This window comes from Mus musculus, chromosome 11 (genome assembly GCF_000001635.26).
Source record: "Mus musculus strain C57BL/6J chromosome 11, GRCm38.p6 C57BL/6J".
Classification (NCBI taxonomy): Eukaryota; Metazoa; Chordata; class Mammalia; order Rodentia; family Muridae; genus Mus; species Mus musculus.
Window position 1 is genome coordinate 17,236,098 of NC_000077.6, and position 6,287 is coordinate 17,242,384.

The window sequence follows — 6,287 nt, forward strand, 5'->3', positions numbered from 1 at the left end:
TCCCTGACTATGGTGACAAGATTTCAAGAGAAATCTGTGGAAACTGTGTTTCTTTATGGCCAACTTCATAATTCATTGGCATTGCTTTGGCCACACTATTATTTGAGGCGATCATGACCATTCTTAAAAGCTCAAGGATAGCAGCAGGAACATGTGGGGAGAGGCTGTTCCCATGGAAACAGTCCAGAAACAGTGGGACTGGAGCGGAGCCACTGGCCAGGTATAATCTTCAAAGGCCCACAGCTGCTTCAACCAGCTCAGTGCATATTGAAATAGTAGGTAAAAAACTAGGAGTGTGGTGTGGAGGTAGAGGGGATGGGGACATCAGGGGGTACAAACAGATCCTGCTATAGTCAAGCATGGTCTGCTTGAGTTCACCCAGGGGGCAAAACCTGGGATGGTATCAGCTTGTGCTTTTATAGACACTTTGGGGCTTGGGACCCAGTGCTGTCTCTTGAGGTTTCTCATTATCTGTGGCTAGGTACCCACTACTCCTTCATGACCTTTCTATCATCTGGTGCAGACAAAACACAGATGCTCCACACTTCTATGTCTTCCCTTTGACAGATGTGCAGGATGTTGTGTGCACAGTTGATAAAAGCCCAATGCAGTAGAGAACATGACAGGAAACGACCTTTTTGCCTAAACTTTTTTTTCTTGTAAATTCACATTTCCTTTGTATTTTCTTTCAAACCCCAACTAGGGCAGTCAGTCCCAAGGCGGGTGCCAAGTGTGGGAGGAACACCGTGCGTGCTTCTGGTGACTGCATAAACCCACTAAAGAATCTTAAGGCAACCGTAGGCCATTCCCAACCCAGCATGTGCTGGCACCTGCCTGAACTCACTTCTCTTGGTGACTTAAGTGGGTGCAGTTTGCATTTATACAGAAAAAAAGTTTGCTCATGGATGTCTAAAAGGTGTACAACACAGAGTTTTTATTCCCCACCTCAACGCTAGTAACAACCAAAAAGTTTCTGATAACCACTGAGTCTTTGGAGCCAAGATACTCAGAAATGGGCTGCGACCTGCCTCTCACCACTTGTGTCCTGGTGACATTCTGTCTTAGAGATGATGGTGTGAAGCCCAAACTTTAGTTTAACTGATTACCCAGCCTCTTCATGGGTGATTTTCCATTGCAGACCTTTGATTTAAAAAAAATTAAAAGAACATGATTTTTAACCTTTTAAATCCAGCTGGGAAAATCTGCACTGTTTAATTCCCAGAAAACACACAAAACAAACTGAACCCCAAGAAATTCTCTTAAGGAGAATCTCTCCCTAAAACACAAACTCATGAAAAAGCCTCATGACATCTGTGCTTGTTCTGATGTGATGGGATCCGTAGACAAAAAGCTCTATCTTTGCCACATAGAGCCAATCTGATGTCTAGCACCAGGAATGCATTTGTCCTAGGGAAAAGACTTGTGTTTGTCTCTAAAGCAAGTAATTGTTTTACAAAATGAATATCACATTCCTCCATTCCCCTCAAGACTCCTCTACTGGGAAGTTCTGATTTTGTAGTGTCTTTAACTGAGGACTTCTTCACACCATCAGTTGCCTTCCCGAATGATGCTGGGATCTCTGCCCATCTTCCTTGCTCCAGATTTACATGGGAAAGAGCCGTACTCTCTACAGCCATCCCTACACTAGCAAGCTTGATTAAAAGCCCCCAACTTTGCCCTGTGGGTCTGTGGACCATCCAGCTCAGATGAAACCCATTAAACAACTGTGTAGTCAAGACAGTTCTCAGCCAGGCGGTGGTGGCACACGCCTTTAATCCCAGCAGGCGGATTTCTGAGTTCAAGGCCAGCCTGGTCTACAAAGTGAGTTCCAGGACAGCCAGGGCTACACAGAGAAACCCTGTCTCGAAAAACAAACAAACAAACAAACAAACAAAGCAAAGAAAAGAAGACACAGTTCTCCCTCCCACTCACTTCAGCACCATGTCTTCTTCTTTGTTTCTTATTTTATCTTGGCTCAGCTCATTGTCAGTGGATGTCAGCTCTGGAAGATTCCTCAGAGACACTCCCTCCAATTCATTTGTCTGGAGATAGACTGATCCCGGATCTAAATCTCTTGATCTCCCTGAAAGCCTACATTATTCCAACGTGTCCTTCACCCCTGAGAATCGAGGAACCTCTTGATTTAAGTAGGTAGGATCTGAGAACAGCTGCACAAGCAAGACCAGCTCACTGGCATTGAGGGGAGGTGAGTGAGCCAGGTAGCAACTGGAGCAGAGCTCTGGCTCTCTCCACCTGCAGATAAGAAGGTGTCTGATCTGCTGAGCCCTTATCTGGTACGAGATATCATTCACACCGGGTGGGGGCGGGATCCTGTAATAAGGAGGATCCCGTTAGCTCCTAATTTGACCCACACCTGACTGAATCAAGGCTCTGGAACAATGCTCCAACATAATGCTGTGACTCCCGCAGGGAAGGGGACTCTGGATTCCCAAGCTATCACAATGCAGAGCCCTGAGAAGACTGACCAAGAAGAGCCCCGGAAGCCACAGTCTATAGAAGCACCAGGGCCTGAATGAAACTTCCAGGTCTGCTCAGGGACCTGTCTTAGACTGGAGAAATGACAAGCTTCACACTCCTTTTTGTCTGTGTTTAGATTACTGAAGCTGAGGGTGACACAGAGGAGTCAAGTCAGAGGAGAAACTGCTAGCCTGTCTCTAGAGAGAGTTGATTAGAATCCCTCCGGTAGGGCTGGCGAGATGGCTCAGTGGGTAAGAGCACTGACTGTTCTTCCAAAGGTCCTGAGTTCAAATCCCAGCAACCACATGGTGGCTCACAACCATCCGTAATGAGATCTGACGCCCTCTTCTGTCTTCTGAAGACAGCTACAGTGTACTTACATATAATAAATAATTAAATCGTTTTTTTTTTTAAATCTCTCCAGTAAAGATAATTCCTGGTTTAGACAAGTGTCTCCAAAGGTTTATGGGCTAAAGTCTTGGTCCCATGTCGAGGAGGTGCTATGATATTTTGAGATAGTGTAACAGGGACCCCAAAAGAGTAGACTATCCAGAGTGTGAATGTGTCCAGGAAGCCGAGACCTCAGAGCGAGAGCAGCCTGAAGCCTTGGCACCAGGAAAGACAAGAGCCTCCCAGTCCTGATAGCTCACACATAATTTATACTTCGAGTTTCTGCTTTTGTTTAATCTTTTCTATAAGTAATAATGATCCTACTGGAAAGGTTGACACAAACTAAGATTTTGCCTTAACTTAGTTCTGAATAAAGCTGGGCTAGCCTGTGTGTTTTTATTTATTTCACTCTCCCAATAAGAACAAAAAAGAACACAACAAAAGACCCGGGGTAGTATGGTTTCCATAGTGTAATGGTTATCACATTTGCCTCTCAAAAGCCTACTACAGCTAGCCCTAGTTATCCTAACACACCTGAAGCAAAAGAAAATGACCTAAAATCTAATCTTATGAAGATGATAGAAGCATTTAAAGAGGAAATGAATAAATATAAAGAAATACTGAAAAATGCAATCAAACAGTTGAAGGAAATGAACAAAATTGTTCAGGACCTGAAAATGTAAATAGAAGCAATAATGAAACCACAAACTGAGGCAATCATGGATGTGGAAAACTTAGGGAAGAGAATAGGAACTACGGACACAAGCATCAGCAACAGAATAAAAGAGGTAGAAGAGAGAATCTCAACGGAAGAAGATACAATAGAAGAAATTGATACATTGGTCAGAGAAAATGCTAAATCTAAAGTTTCTAACACAAAATATCTAGGAAAATTGGGACACTATGAAAAGATCAAACCTATTTTATTTTTTTAACAATAAAAATAGAAGAAGATTCCCAGCTCAAAGGGCCAGAAAAATATCTCCTACAAAATCATAGAAGAAAATTTCCCTAACCTAAAGAAAAAGATACAAGATATAAAGTACAAAAAGCTTACAGTACACCAAACAGATTGGACCAGAAAAGAAAATAATAATCACAACACTAAATAACCACATCATAATCAAAATACTAAATTATAGAATAAAGAACAAATTAAAAGCTGCAAGGGGAAAATGCCAAGTAACATATAAAGGCAGACCTATCAGAATTACATCTGACTTCTTTTTTTTTTTTTTCCATTTTTTATTAGGTATTTCGCTCATTTACATTTGCAATGCTATACCAAAAGTCCCCCATAGCCACCCACCCCCTCTCCCCTACCCACCCACTCCCCTTTTATGGCCCTGGCGTTCCCCTGTACTGGGGCATATAAAGTTTGCGTGTCCAATGGGCCTCTCTTTCGAGTGATGGCCGACTAAGCCATCTTTTGATGCATATGCAGCTAGAGTCAAGAGCTCTGGGGTACTGGTTAGTTCATAATGTTGTTCCACCTATAGGGTTGCAGATCCCTTTAGCTCCTTGGGTACTTTCTCTAGCTCTTCCATTGGGAGCCCTGTGATCCATCCAATAGCCGACTGTGAGCATCCACTTCTATGTTTGCTAGGCCCAGGCATACTCTGACAAGAGACAGCTATATCAGGGTCCTTTCAGCATAATCTTGCTAGTGTATGCAATGGTGTCAGCATTTGGAAGCTGATTATGGGATGGATCCCCGGATATGCTAGTGTCTACATGGTCCATCCTTTTATCTCAGCTCCAAACTTTGTCTCTGTAACTCCTTCCAAGGGTGTTTTGTTCCCACTTCTAAGGAGGGGCATAGTGTTCACACTTCAGTCTTCATTTTTCTTGAGTTTCATGTGTTTAGGAAATTGTATCTTATATCTTGGGTATCTTAGGTTTTGGGCTAATATCCACTTATCAGTGAGTACATATTGTGTGAGTTCCTTTGTGAATGTGTTACCTCACTCAGGATGATGCCCTCCAGGTCCATCCATTTGGCTAGGAATTTCATAAATTCATTCTTTTTAATAGCTGAGTAGTACTCCATTGTGTAGATGTACCACATTTTCTGTATCCATTCCTCTGTTGAGGGGCATCTGGGTTCCTTCCAGCTTCTGGCTATTATAAATAAGGCTGCTATGAACATAGTGGAGCATGTGTCCTTCTTACCAGTTGGGGCATCTTCTGGATATATGCCCAGGAGAGGTATTGCTGGATTACATCTGACTTCTTAACAGAGACTCTAAAAGCCAGAGTAGCCTGGGCAGATTTCTTGCAGACTCTAAGAGACCACAGGTGGCAGCCCAGACTACTACTATACCCGGCAAAACTTTCAATCACTATAGACGGAGAAAACAAGATATTCTATGACAAAACAAAATTTAACAATATCTTTTCACTAATCTATCCTTACAGGAGATACTAGAAAGAAATCCCCAAAACAAGGACTGTAACTACACCCCCAAAACCTCAAAATTGGAAAATCTAATTGAAATAGATGATTTTCTTGATAGACACCATTTACCAAAGATCATATATGGGCTGGACCTAGAAACTGCATCCCTCCCTGCATATATGTAGTAGATATACTTCTACCTTACACACACACACACACATACACACATAGACACACACACACACACAGAGAGAGAGAGAGAGAGAGAGAGAGAGAGAGAGAGAGAGAGAGAGAGAGAGAGAGAATAATGTTTGTTTTACAGAAAACATTACAGGCTTAATGTTTTCCTACCACTATTCCTCAGCATGAAAATGTCAAATTGGTATATCTTTGAGCTACATTGTATTAGAATGTTTAATCTGAAAAGTTGCTATTTGAGTTGCTAGCTTAAGTTATAAAATTAAGTGAAACTTAATTTAGAACTAGAATAGACTTTCTACCCATCTTTAAAATGGCATAAATATACCTCTGCTATTTTGTACAATGTTTATGGTTCAGAGTGATGGTTCTGAAATAAAAATATCAGTTAATACTAGAAAGTGTTATATCTTACAGTATCAAATATTCAGTTGAGACCCAATTCTTCATGGAAAAACAAGTAAATACATCCATGTACCTGTAATTCCAGCTCCAGGGATTGGACAGCCTCTTCTAACCTCTGTGAACATATGTGCACAGGTGCACTCTCTCTCTCTCTCTCTCCCCCCCCTCTCTCTCCCCCCCTCTCTCTCCCTCTCTCTCTCTCTCTCTCTCTCTCTCTCTCTCTCTCTCTCTCACACACACATACACACACACACATAAACAAAACCCAAATCTTATAAAGATTTATAACCACCACAGCAATAATATACAAATACAAGTGGAAACCAAATGATGTACCATTTACACTGCTTCCAAATCACCATGAAGCATAACAATACCTATTCTAGACAAGGCTAAGAACCCTTACACAGGATGAAGA